This window comes from Schistocerca serialis, chromosome 3, assembly GCF_023864345.2.
Source record: "Schistocerca serialis cubense isolate TAMUIC-IGC-003099 chromosome 3, iqSchSeri2.2, whole genome shotgun sequence".
In the NCBI taxonomy this organism is placed as follows: domain Eukaryota; kingdom Metazoa; phylum Arthropoda; class Insecta; order Orthoptera; family Acrididae; genus Schistocerca; species Schistocerca serialis.
Window position 1 is genome coordinate 778,424,001 of NC_064640.1, and position 15,270 is coordinate 778,439,270.

At 44.5% G+C, this 15,270-nt stretch overlaps 1 pseudogene; it reads left to right on the forward strand.

Moving 5' to 3' along the window:
• The first annotated feature begins 12,794 nt into the window (after positions 1-12,794).
• Positions 12,795-12,912, forward strand: LOC126472322 (5S ribosomal RNA; annotated as a pseudogene).
• The last annotated feature ends 2,358 nt before the right edge of the window (positions 12,913-15,270 follow it).

Here is a 15,270-nt window from a genome sequence, read left to right on the forward strand (position 1 = left end):
CGCTGCTGCTACTGTCGCTGGTTCGAATCCTGCCTCGGGCTTGGATGTGTGTGCTCTACTGAGGTTAAATAGGTTTCAGTAGTTCTAAGTCTGGGGAACTGATGACCTCAGATGTCAAGTCCCATAGAGGTCAGAGCCATCACGTTTATGGAGAGCGTTCCGAGGCACAGGTACTACCGTCCGAAGAAGAGAAGGTGATCGACTACGATATACTACAACGACAAATAACCACAATATAGTGCAACAATGAGGAGGGACTCATGTCAAAGCAGCGGTTGCAGTTGCTACCACATTTAACAGGACTTGCAAGGCACACAGTCTCCCCCTACGCAGTAACACTGTTACTGCATAGGGGTGGTCTCTTGCCCAACGACCTGTAAGTTGGGTTACGATGACACCCTCAGATGGGTGGTACCGTTTGCGATGGTGCTAAGACCATAGGACCTGGACCAGCAGTGAGAGGGGTCCTGTGCTCTCCTCCGATGAAGCGGATTCAGTCTGAGTTGTGATTCTGAACGTACGCTCATATGCCGAGAGGTGCCAATACGTAATGCACCCATGAAAATTGTAGTTAGTGATCGTTTTGGTGGTTCACGTGTTATGGTGTGGGGTGTCATAATGTTGCATGGACGTAGTGATCTTCAAATCTTCGAACGCGGTAGACTCACAAGTCAACGTTTTTGTGACACAATACTGCTTCCCCAAGTGTGTTGGGGGGACGTTCACGAACGACCGTCCGCCAGTTTTCATCCGCGATAGTGGAGGAATGGAACGCACTACCACAAGAGCTCCTTACCAACAACGTGGTCGGCATGGGAGCGCGTTGCAGAGCATGAACTGCCGTCCACTGTGGTGGCGCACCCCATTAAGAAACATGTCCCGCCTTTTGTAATTAATGTCTAGTGGACCATCACGAATCGCAGTCACTTCAGTGTAAATATCGTCTTTAAAGAAAAGTGTCATTTATGTTCGCAGCGTTACGTATTTCTTTCAGTTGCCTTTCGTACTGTATTGTAGCAGTTCTTTCTATGTATGGCCCAAGTTTCATAGATTCATGTTACTGGTCTGTGACACATTATGAGAAAGTTACTTTCATCCTTAAGTTTGGCACACCAGTGTACTTGTACGTTCTGTAAGTCATCTCGAGACGTGCAGCGGCGAAATCGTGTGGTACTAATACCATTTTCCTCTTTGCTGTTTGCCGGCCGCTGTGGCCGAGCGGTTCTAGGCGCTTCAGTCTGGAACCGCGCTGCTGCTATGGTCGCAGGTTCGAATCCTGCCTCGGGCATGGATGTGTGTGATGTGCTTAGGTTAGTTAGATTTAAGTAGTTGTAAGTCTAGGGGACTGATGACCTGAGATGTTAAGTCCCATAGTGCCTAGAGCCATTTGAACCATTTTTATCTTTGCTGTTTCCTTCGCTAACACGAACGGAACAACACCTGACTGTCGGTCACGATATGACCTGTAATTTCTGATTTTCCAAACGATGTCATTTCGCGAGAACTATGTGGAAGGATGTAACACGTTGCGGACTCTTCTTAGAGCGTGTACTTTCTGTATTTTATCACTGAACCTCTTCGTATTCACAAAGTCACTCTTGCAAAGTCCACAACTGAAGTTTGATGAGTGACTAGCTCACCCTCACTAACGTACCATTTACGAAAAGTGCCGCTCTTCTTTGGATCTCTTTCATCGTCTCCATTAATAATGTACGGCAAGAGTGCTAGATTGACGAGCAGTAACCGACAATTCGTCTAATGAGTGTTTAGTAAACCACTTATTCCGTGGATGAATTTCATTAGGGCGCTTCCACTGAACCCCAACCTGTCAGCTGCATTCACTACTGTTGACAAAATCTACCACCTCATGGGCGTAGCACCTCCAGACATCCGAAGGAGAACAGCAGCTGAAGTGGAAAGAAAGAAGGAGGACACGGATCAGAGACACCCCCTGTTTGGATGCGAACATCAAACACCAAGACTCAAGTCGAGAAAAAGTTTTCTCCGGACAACGCAACCATTCCAGACATCACCTGCAGACCATAGGATACAACTGTGGCGTGGCTCATCATCAGAAAAATATTGGGACAACCACAAGGAAGAACTTGGCACAGGTCATCATCTCCCATACACAATATGGAAGGTACTCAATAGACTGAGAACTGGAGTATCTCGGTGTATGAAGAAATGGGGATACATCTCAGGGGACGAGCTATGTGAGTGTGGTGAACCTCAAGACCATCAGCAACTACTGAAGTGCATGAAACTGTCAGAACCTGTGTCCACGGACGATCTGATTATCGCCAATGATAAGGCAGTCTGTGCAGCGGAATTCTTGGCAGCACATGGAATATAAATATGCACATATTCTCTGTCATACTTGTAATATACATGTATGATACATCATATGTAATATGTTATGTTCTGGTCACGTATAAATAAATAAATAAACTGTTAGATTTTTGTGGACGTTCCACTTTAGGTCTCTCTAGAGTCCCAGATATTTTACAGTCGATGTTTCTAGTAATTTATCGCCAGTAGGGTAATCTTACAGGAATAGGCCTTTCTGTGTACTTACGAGCAATATGTTACAACTATTCAAAGCGAATGTCAACAACAAGCGTCGGTTAACGCCTTGACTTTCGCCATTTCATTACAATTCTCTCTCATTGCTATCTACAACAGTATCGTTCTTAAACAGGTTCATATAGCTCTCGATGTTGTCTACTGTTAAAGTATACGATATCACTTCTGGTCACCAATGTTACGAATACGGGCAGGGAAGGGGGGGAAGGTTGTTACATATGCCTCGTGACGATGGTGTGCAGGTGGTCGAGCGGTCAGGATTTGAGAGTGGGCATCCAGGGCTGCCGTTAAATGACAAAACAGGAAATTAGGTACAATAAAGAGGATATATTTCAATGTACGGTGTACAAAGGGCGCACGTAGGGTCGGAAGTTACCAGGTTTAGACCAGTCTAGGAGGTCGAACAATTAATTGAAATGGGCAACGGAAGGAGAAGCGGTTCACGTTAATTTACGTTGGTGATCGCTAACTAAAAGCAGAGTCAGAGGCTCTGCTATCCGAAAAGACTTCTGTTTTGCTCGAGGTCTGGATTACAAGAGAGAGAGGCAACTGTGTTCCGCACCGCAGAACACTCCAGCGTCCACACGCGTGACCTGTATCCCACGCATGCTATTGGCCAAAACCAATGGCGTGAATTCGCTAACAGTTACAGCAGAGGTCTCAGGGCGTCTCTTGTCAGCAGCTTTAATTGGTCACATCTGTCTCGGTTTTGAAAGACATCATTTGTACGTTTCATTAATATTAACGGCCCTGCAGCACGGAAACTGCCTGAGATTATTTTATTCGTCGACCGATAATACCGGCCTGTTCTGAGAATGCTTTCATTAATTATTCCGTGAAACGTTGGACTAGCGCGCATGCTTCGCGTATTGTGCTTGTGACAGAGGTAAAACGAAGCAAAATGTAGCTACGGCGAACGCCTATATTCGCGAAGAACACAAGAGTGCTGCGGGTTGCATCGCATCCGTCGGCAGGCGCCGAGGTAGACGGGAGCTAAAACGATGACATACATGAAATGTATTCGCAGTTGCGAATATGACAATCATTAGTTGTATGATGGAATGACCACAATGAAAATTTTCTGCCAGACCGGGAGTAGAAACCGGATTTATCGCTTATTGCGAGCGGTCGCCTTACCATTTGCGTATCCGAACACGACTCACGGCCAGACCGAAATTTCCATATGGCGTTAACCATGTGTCTACAACACATACATTCATTATGTATAATCCCGTAAAGGGGAGATGATATACTTGAAAGTTGCTTGCCTGATATCCCTTAGTAAATATGATATTGCAGTGCCTGTGTTATTCCGAATTACGGTGCAAAGTTCCTTCAGGCATGCATGTCTGTCCGAAGGAACATTGCGTCGTAATTCCGAATAACACAGGCACTGCAATATTGTAAAGCGATGACATATCTAAAGCGATTTCATAGCACTTGAAACCTGAGAACCTCCAGATTCATTACATTTTATCTATCTGGATTTCCACAGCGTATTTGTTCACCTAATTCCAAGACAGAAGCCGGCCGCGGTGGTCTCGCGGTTCTAGGCACGCAGTCCGGAACCGCGCGACTGCTACGGTCGCAGGTTCGAATCCTGCCTCGGGCATGGATGTGTGTGATGTCCTTAGATTAGTTAGGTTTAAGTAGTTCTAAGTTCTAGGGGACTGATGACCACAGCTGTTAAGTCCCATAGTGCTCAGAGCCATTTTGAACCAAGACAGAAAAATAGTGCATAGCGAAGAAATGTGCTAGCGACAGCCTGTAAGTTGTTTTCGCGATCTAAGTTCACGATACAAAATATTAGCCCCTCCCCCCTTAAGAGCAAACTGATGGCACTGGAGCGCTTTAAATGGCGTAAAACTGATACTGTTGTGGTATTGAAGAGGTGGGCATGTGTCTGTGGGTTGTATGGAATCCTTACAGTAAGATGAGCGAAGCGGACTCGTGATAGAATGGGCGAACGGAGCTCATGTGTTTCGACGTGCCCATGACCACACTGTAAATCAGGCCCGTCAACCCATCTGCTCGTGTAAACTGGCTCGCGATCGCGCCTCGGCAGTGAAAATGGTTCAAATGGCTCAGTGCACTATGGGACTTAACATCTGAGGTCATCAGTCCCCTAGAACGTAGAACTACTTAAACCTAACTAAGCTAAGGACATCACACACATCCATACCCGAGGCAAGATTCGAACCTGCCACCGTAGCTGGGCATTGAGTCACTGGGTGACTCACTGCTAGTAATGGTGGTGGTTGGGACGGGGAGTGGAGGGAATGAGATGTGGAATCGGAACAAGGCAGCTCCGTACGAGAAAGTATTGTCAACGAATCCATTCTGTGATGGCGAATGTTAATACTACGGAGATGGATCGTTACGCTACGGCGAATTAGTGCCTTTCGTGGCAAACCGATTTCCTAAGATTGTTGCACTGATGTGAGATGACAATGGAATGAAACTTATATTTCTTGTAACTGATGAGGTGAAGAACATGAGGCAGCTAAGCACGAAACACGTTATTCATTACGACTGATTCAGCGCTATGAGGAATGCCGTTTTCGATGCAAGTTTAAACTGACATCAACTTGTGTTTCGTGACTGTTCATGCGTTAAACACACAGCATTTGATGTCAATGAATTCTACCTATTTTGCTTTTCATTAAAGCATCGTTGTCTGTTAGTGCTTTCCGAACTCCGCTAAAGCAAAGACAACTTTTAAGTAGCTGTCCGTGAGTTCGTTTCCGTGGTTACATTTTATTTGTTGTCCGTGAGTGACTTTCTGTGTGTACATTTAATTCCCTTCACTGCAGTAAAAAGCAGGTCACAGGTATGCGTAGATCGAACCGACATAATAGCAGCTGCTGAGTTGTGAAGTCGTGGAAATATATGACGAAGAAAATTTTATATGAGTCTGTAAGAGTTATTTTGTTACGAAATTTATCACACAACTGCCTGTCACTCTGTAGGTTTGCAACTTATAACTGTAGCTATCTATCCGGCACTGACATCTTGTAACTGGTGTTGATCTGTCTGTCGTTCACTTTGAATTTCCTTGCCAAGCAATAATGCTGCTTCTCGTCGATCTACAAAGACCTACTCTCCACTTTAAGCACTGCGCCAATAAGTAAGAATATATACACTTGTGTCTAAGGCTACAGCGGACATAACACACGGCCATTCCTCTAAAAAACTGCACACATTTTGCTCTTCCCTTGCGTTACATAACGACGTCTGACCGGCGCATTTTACCGCGAGCGCTCACTGCCAGGCGGCGAGCGAGTATGAGTCCTCGTGCTCTGCTAGCAAGTAACACGGCCTAAGAACAGTGGTCGTAAAAAGATGGTATCCATCAGCAACTGCAGACGAGAATCGTAGCTTACAACAGCAGTCGGTTTCAAAAGCCAAACTATTACTCCTTTCGGTGAATGGGGGACTATCTCAACTAGTTTCAGAATGAACACTGCGAAGAAAATTGCGATTGAAGTCGGGTACCTTGCAAAACAATAATGCTCGCAGCGGCACATAAAGTTGTACATCCTCAGTGGGACAAAAAACACAAAAACTGATTTCCGGAAAGAGTCTAACACGGTGTCCCACTGCACACTGTTGAAGGTCCGAGCATATGTATTAGATTTCCATATATGTGAGTGGCTCGAAGACTTTTTAAGTTATAGACCCCAGTACGTTGTTGTCGACGGCCAGTATTCTTTTCAGAGGCAAGGTTATCGTCAACAGTACCCCAACAAAATGTGATAGGACCACTCTTGTTCTCCACAGACATAAGTGACGCTGTGGTGTATGGGAAGGCGTCGTCGTTGAGTGACTGTAGGAGGATACAAGGTGACTTAGACAGAATTTCCAGTTAATGTGATGAATGGCAGCTTGCTCTAAACTATAAAAATGTAGTATGAGATTTTCACTCTGCAGCGGAGTGTGCGCTGATATGAAACTTCCTGGCATATTAAAACTGTGTGCTGGACCGGGACTCGAACTCGGGACCTTTGCCTTGCCTTTGCCTTTGGAAGGTAGGAGACGAAGTACTGGCGGAAGTTAATCTGTGAGGACGGGGCGTGAGTCGTGCTTGGGTAGCTCAGATGGTAGAGTACTTGCCCGCGCAAGGCAAAGGTCCCGAGTTCGAGTCTCGGCCCGGCACACAGTTTTAATCTACCAGGAAGTTTTATAAAAATGTAAGTTAATGCGGATGAGTAAGAAACACAATCCTGTAACGTTCGAATACAGCATTAGTTGTGTTATGATTGGCACAGTCACATGTATTAAATATCTAGGTATATGGCGGAAAAGTGATATTCAATGGAATGAGCAACTCAGGTTGACATCAGGGAAGGCGAATGCTCGACATCGTTTTAAAGGGAGACACTGAGATTAAAGGAAGACATCGAAACAGTTGAGAGGCTTAGCCAGGCTGTGGCCTGGTTCTTACTGGTAGGTTCGACCAGGACGGAAGCATTACGGGGATGCTTCGTGAACACAAATTGGAATCCGTTGAGCGAAGGCAACGGACTTTTCGAGAGGCATCACTGCGAAATATAGAGAACAGGCATTAGAGGCTATCTGCAGAAAGGTTTTACTGCCACCAACGTACATTTCACGTGAGAACCACGAGGATAAGACTACAGAGATTATGGCTCGTACGGAGGCTTACAGGCCGGCTGTTGTGCCAGAGCAGTTCTAGGCGCTTCAGCCCGGAACCGTGCTGCTGCTACGGTCGTAGGTTCGAATCCTGTTTCGGGCATGGATGTGTGTGATGTCCTTAGGTTAGTTAGGTTTAAGTAGTTCTAAGTCTAGGGGACTGTTGACCTCAGATGTTAAGTCCCATAGTGCTCAGAGCCATTTGAACCATTTTGAGGCTTACAGACAGCTGTTTTTCCCTCACTCTATTTGAGAGTGGAACAGGAAAGGGAATGACTAGTAGTGGTAGATGGTTCCCTCCGCCATGCACTTTGCTGTGGCTTTCCGAGTTGATTGATTGGGGGGAGGGGACCAAACAGCGAGGTCATCGCTCCCATCGGATTAGGGAAGGAAGTCAGCTGTGCACTTTCAAAGGAACTATCCCGGCATTTGCTTGAAGCGATTTAAGGAAATCACGGAAAACCTAAACCAGGATGGCCAGACGTGGGTTACAACTATTGTCCTCGGGAATGCGAGTCCAGTGTGCTAACCACTGCCCCACCACACTGGGTAGCTTGCAGAGTATGTATGTAGATGTGGATGTAGATGTAGGAAACTGGACAAATGTTGACTGGAGGCATGTAGTGGGGTCAGAAATTACACGATTTTGCCTCTTTTTGTATTGGATGCGAGGCACCGAGATCATCGACAGCCCAATGAGAAATTTAACCCACCATGTATGGAGGGTGCAATTCAGGCCGGAGGTGCTTCTGTGATGTATTGTGCCCATTAATTCAACTTACCGTGTACATTAACCGCGAAGTTTGTGCCCATTCATTTAGTTTACTGTGAACGTAACCAAGATATTCATTTCAGCCTTCTCGGTTACCAAGTGTTGCCCTGTCTTCTACATCTTTATGAAGAGTACACTGTAGACACTTCTGTCTTCCGAGATGAAAGCAGTCCCGTTCCTGGTTTGACGAATAGTCAGGCACCTTATCGCATGTCACCTGATCATCTAAATCACTCGATCTTAAAAATGTTTGTGACTATTCGGAAATTGTGTGGAAAGAGCTATCAACACCCCAGCAGTTTGGCGAGCCATATTATCATTAATGAGTGGCTTCAGCTGGATAATGCATACCTGAAGAAACGTGTGGACTCTTCTCCTTGCCAGATTTACGCCATTACAAGGCTAGATGCGGTGTTACATAATATTAACCGGATGTGTCGTGAGGGTGCCTAATATTTTGTCCGGAAAGTTATCTTTCACACACTCTTCGAATCCGTATTCGGCTCAGACTTTTAATCAATCAGGATGTTTCAAAAACAGCTCATAATCTGCTGCAGAGTGAAAGATTAATACTGAAAATGACTCTTAAGCTATGGCTATCACCTTCTTCTGATACATCCTTCCGTAGAAGAGATATTCCAGCAAGGTATGTTGAAGAACTTCGGTGGAGTTGCATGTAGGAGACAGGTACAATGAGATTTAAAATTGAGAAGGCGTGTCGTGAAACGTGCATGGATAACTCGTTCCCAGTTCGATACCGGATCTGGTAGAGTGCATTCGTGATTGCGCTCTGAAGTCGGAAGGTAATGGTTCACAACATAAGAGCAAGTGATGTGTATTGCGCAATGTCAATTGCAACGGACGGCAGTTAATACCGACTGCTGTTGACAGAGATTTGTTACTCTGCTGCAGGAGGAAGGCAGGACTTTAACATACCGTCGACGACGAGATCATTAGAGACGAAGCACAAGTCCGGATTAAGGAACGATGTGAAAGAAAATGGCCACAATCGTTTTGGAATTTGCCTTAAGTCGTTCGGAGAAACCTGAATATAAACGCCCGGACCTGTAACTGAGGCCATTCTGCGACAATTCGGTTCCAGTATACTGACCACTGGGGTAGAGCACTCGGTAGCTATGTTAAACTATCTCAACAAAATATCAATGAAATGTAAGTGCTGCAACGGCGGAAAGCTCAGTTAGGGAAAGCAGGAGAGTGAAATTAGTTTTCTTTGCCCTCAGATTACGAAGTTTCTGAATGGCTACACGTTACAGCCCAGCTGCTTATCAGACAATGTAGTGAGTTCCAATAGACTCATTCCAGGCTTATGTTTCTGATTAAATAAATAATCAGGGGCACTGAAAAAAAAAATTATAGAAAATTGCTCTGGCTTCATAGAGTTCACCCAAGCGGATAGCACTGTTACAAAAGTGGCCGGCACAAACTCAGCAGTGAGCATACGAATCATAAGAACTTTAAATATATCTTTTGAAATCAGTGAAGAATTAGTGAAATTATCTTTGAAAACATATTGATACGTTCATGACACATCAACTGACATATGAGGAGGAAACGTGCAATATAAATTGAACAACGGTGTCGGCCCGGGTTCGATTCCGGTCGGCTCGGAGATTTTCTCAGCTAAGGGGCTAGGTGTTGTGTCGTCCTAATGTTCGTACCATCATAATTGACATTCCGTTGTTGATCTGGCTTAATGAACACCTCCATAAAGCCAATGATAATATAAAAAAAATAAAATAAAAAAACGGTGTCAACATAGTCAAAACAGATATTAATGGACGTTTTAAAACCTACAGAACAATGGATTTAAACAGGGTTCTCATGATATCCGACGGAGAACTGTGCAGCTGTGCACTGTTCTATGCCATGAACACCTTCCGGTGGAATGTCCTTCTAACCAAGTGATCGAATGCCATTAAACTATATCACGTGCACTCGATGACCAACGGATCCCTTCTCGCGAACCTGCGTCAGCAATAACAATAGCAGCCAATTCTGAAATCTATAAGAAAGACTGGCGATGAAACTAACACCAAGGGGTACACAGATACCGTCGCGTATGTGGCAAATGCATGGAACGATGTTAGTAGGGGGAAACGTAGCCACAGAGACAAACCACCCAAACGATAAACGAGAAAATATAAATACAGCTACTAATAGAGGACAGGAGAGTCAGTCAGGAATGCCAAGCATCGTACCGGAAAGAAAAATCAAAATCGTCAAGCTTTATACTACAGGAAACTTATTTCACCAACAAAAATAAGCATTTAAGTGGAATACCCATCAGCATACGACAACACTGATATACGCTTTATAAACGGCCGCGTATATTGACGTATAAGAACTGAATTTAATCCAACATCACATACACACGTAGTGTAATGGAGGAACACCTACGTAAATTATCGTCAGCAATGCAGTCTGATGAAGACATGCAAGAGCACGAGCGAAATGTCACACAGATAAGGAAGAGAAGGCAAAAAAGGGAAAATAACTACAAACGTAAAATGGCGGCAAAGAATAAAACAGTAATTACAAAATAAAAGAATGAAAAATTACCATACAAAATAAACGAGTAAATCAGGTAAGTTAGACTCGGAAATGGCCATGACAAAATATAAACAAGAGGCGACGTTGGACTCACACTAGCTTGTGCAAACGACAGTTTCGCTGAGCTGGGCCGACAGCTGTCCGATACGTATCATCACTATTGACAGTCTAGCCATGTTCACAAATAACCCCACCCGCCATTACCAAACTTTTAGTATATCAACGTCAAACATATGCATGTCATAAAATGATTAAACGATATCTAAACGCGACAATATTACTCATAGCACTACTGCAAATCACATACGGGCCTATGATATGATGCATATCTCCGGAATCAATTCAATTCAAATACAGAAAATGCAGCCACTGTGAAAGAATTCATCAAAATTACAAGGGTGCAGATATCGACACAGTTCCCACTTATCTTGCCTTATTCGTCTCAGTCGAACCGGGGTATACCGGTGGCGCAAGGATACTGCATCATCAGAGTAAAGGAACATTTTGGCACCTGCCGTTCGACACTAGGCAACTGGTCTTAGGAAGTCTGGAGAGGGAGTCGCAGGTTAGTGCGGTGTAGACAATCACCCATCGTAGTGGGGAAAGTAGACGTGAACATTAATAATTGTTTATTCACGTTATTTTTGTGTGAAACGAGACAACATACAGTATGTAATCAAAAGTATCCGGACACCTGGCTGAAAATGACTTACAAGTTCGTGATGCCCTCCATTGGTAATGCTGGAATTCAATATGGTGTTGGCCCACCCTTAGCCTTGACCACAGCTTCCACTCTCGCAGGCATACGTTCCATCAGGTGCTAGAAGGTTTCTTGGGGAATGGCAGCCAATTCTTCACGGAGTGCTGCACTGAGGAGAAGTGTCGATGTCGGTCGGTGAGGCCTGGCACGAAATCGGCGATCTAAAACATTCCAAAGGTGTTCTATAGGATTCAGATCAGGACTCTGTGCATTCCAGTGCATTACAGGGATGCTATTGTCGTCTAACCACTCCACCACAGGCCGTGCATTATGAACAGGAAGCTCGATCATGTTGAAAGATGCGATCATCATCCCCGAATTGCTCTTCAACAATAGGAAGCAATAAGGTGCTTAAAACACTAATATAGGCCTGTGCTGTGATAGTGCCACGCAGAACAACATGGGGTGCAAGCCGGCTCCATGAAAAAACGGCCACACCATAACATCACCGCCTCCGAATTTTACTGTTGGCACTACACATGCTGGCAGATGACGTTCATCGGGCATTCGCCGTACTCACACCCTGGCATCGGATCGCCATATTGTGTACCGTGATTCGTCACTCGACACAAAGTTTTTTCACTGTTCAATCGTGCAATGTTTACGCTCCGTACACCAAGCGAGGCGTCGTTTGGCATTTACCGGCGTGATATGTGGCTTATGAGCAGCCGCGTACCCATGAAATCAAAGTTTTCTCACCTCCCACCTTACTGTCATAGTACTTGCAGTGGATCTTGATGCAGTCTGGATTTCATGTGTGATGGTCTGGATAGATGTCTGCCTATTACACATTACGACCCTCTTCAACTGCCTGCGGCCTCTGTCAGTCAACAGAAGAGGTCGGTCTGTACGCTTTTGTGCTGTACGTGTCACTTCACGTTTCCACTTGACTATCGCATCGGAAACAGTGGACCTTGGGATGGTTAGGAGTGTGGAAATCTCGCGTACAGACGCATGACACAAGTGACACCCAATCACCTGACCACGTTCGAAGTCCGTGAGTTCCGCGGAGTGCCCCATTCTGCTCTCTCACGATGTCTAGTGACTACTGAGGCCGCTGATATGGAGTAACTGGCAGCAAGTGGCAGCAAAATGCATCTATTATGAAAAATGTATGTTTTGGGGGTGTCCGGATACTTTTGGTCACATAGTGTACAATATTCTGTGGTGACCAGACTGAATCGCCAATGTAAATGCTAATTGGAGTTGAGTTGTGGAATTGTGTGAATACCGATGTACTGCGAAAAAATTTTATAAATCCTAGGGACTTTTTCTACGAACTTGAATATTAATGAATGCAGTGTCCCGAGAAAACTCTTCTGATTTCAAGTGATCTGTCACATCATCCTGTAATTGTTACAGACTTAGTTTTGCGGAGCAATGAGAGCAGGAATTTAAAGAAGCACGTGGAACTTACTCTCTCTGTTTTTTATTGTATAGCATGGGAACAAAGGCAACGGCCTTGCCGCAGTGGATACATCGGTTCCCGTCAGATCACTAAAGTTAAGCGCTGTCGGGCTTGGCTGGCACTTGGATGGGTGACCATCCGGGCTGCCATGCGTTGTTGCCATTTTTCGGGGTGCAACAGCCTCGTGATGTCAATTGAGGAGCTACTTGATCGAATAGTAGCGGCTCCGGTCAAAGAAAACCATCAGACAGACCGGGAGAGCTGTGTGCTGACCACACGCCCCTCCTATCCGCATCTTTAACTGAGCATGACACGGCGGTCGGATGGTCCCTATGTGCCTGAAGATGGAGTGTTTATGGGAACAAAGCCACCCGCCAATGCTGTCTAGATGAAGATTCCGCCAAGTTATTAAAATATAAAAAATTCAAACGTTAGAATACGGTAGCGGTATGACGTTTGCGGTTGTAAGTATGTGAATTGTCACTATACGCGCCGTCAGTTAACCTAATCTGGGAAAACAGAAAATTTTTTACATTACAGGAAATTATTAAGGTAATAGATGTCAGTTTTTGTCATTTAAACCTGATGGATGAAATAAAATAGATTGTTTCTCCGACTGATAAAATGTCTAACTTGGACTAATACTGATAGTAATAAATACTAATAATCGGCTAAGCTGATGTATCTTATGAACAATATAGGGCTAGAAGACAGACGGATGATTGGAAGTCAGGATACATCGTTGTAAGAGCGAAAACTTTTCAAAATTCCTGGTAATAACTACACCTTGCAGTCTCATAAGGTGATGAGGAGGCTGTGCATATAAATATGCAAGTGCTGCAACTTAAACGTGTCTTACAATGTAGTACCGCACTTGAGCTGAATATATCGCTTCAAAAACGTCATGTAGCCGGAAAAAATGACTTTATTACACAAACTGCTCTCACGATGCGTTTCGGATTTACTTCTATCATCTGATATCTAAGTTCACAGAGGATCACAGAATACGAGCGTTGCTAGATGTATACGTAACATAAGTCGGCTGACAGTAGTCTGCATCACTGATGTGTGGTTCTGGAATTCCAGATCACCCCGGAATCCCCGGCTTACGGAAAGTAGTTCGTATTGTTTTGGTGCTGAAAGGGTTTGCGGTTGCGACAATCAGTTCTGTGATGACTTTCGTAGCTGCTGTCCTCTAGTTTTTAGTCACAATCCTCTTCAGCTACCGTCTGTTAGTATCACTCAACAAATACTTCCGTCAGCGTTGTGGTTCAGCGGTCTCCAGTTTCCCTGTATGCTACATAGAACTTAGATAATTAACCTCCTGCATCGACAAACACTTCGGCTCTCTTGGTTATGGTATCACACACAATAGAGCATCAATAATTTGCCCACGTTCGAATTCACTTAGCTCCGACGTAATGCACTCACAACTACACAGAACACTGTCCTGATCACCACTGACGTTGACTGAGGACATTTCACAGGTGCCATTCGCGGTCAAATAGAACAGTGTAACCTGTTTTCGCAGTGCTCCCATATTTTGTTTAACTGTTGTATCTTGAACACCAGGTGGAATGATTTCATAGTGGCTGATTCTCCGAAGGATCTCAATACTTCTGAGAAGAAAGTGAATAAACATTTGTGACACAATATTTGGTCGTATTTTACGCCAGGAGGGTGTAGTAATGCGAGTCGAATTGATGGTTAAAATGGCTCTGAGCACTATGGGACTTAACATCTGAGGTCATCAGTCCCCTAGAACTTAGAAGTACTTAAACCGAACTAACCTAAGGACATCACACACATCCATGCCTGAGGCAGGATCCGAACCTGCGACCGTAGCGGTCGCGCGGTTCCAGACTGAAGCGCTCGCTCGGCCACGCCGGCCGGCAGTCGAATTGAAATGAGGTCAAAAACGTACGTACCAAACGTAGGATTAGTCACAAAATGTACGTGCAGTCGACGCTTGCAGATGTAGGTGAAAATCAAACGTAAATGCAGTAAGTACCATATTCAGTATTTTTTGTCACGAACTGTCTGTAGATCTAGAGACAAATACTATTTATTGGCAAGCACTGATAATGTTTTGTACGAATAATTGGAAACGCATATGAAAAAATACGAGTAAATACGCATTTTCCAGTACTTGAAGACTCGAATTTGAAAATCCATAGGGAATTATGCAGCAGCTACAGACAACAGAGCCATCGAATGACGAACTGAAACACAAGGAATATGGTAAATGCCGAAATATTGTTCCATTCATTTCAATTGCAACGGAGCTTTGCAAAATGAAAGAAATTCGAGTTCTGAATAAAGTCTTTTACTAACTTGTGTGCCAAAAGAAGATGTTTGGGCATGTGTTGGACACAGATTTGTTTCATCACTGGTTGAGGACATATTAGGCGCGAACACCCATTTAATGGCTCAGTGATCAATGATTGCAAGGTCGGCGTAAGCAACAGACATGAAGCTATGTTCAACTTCAGTAGATGAACACACACTCACCAAAAGCAG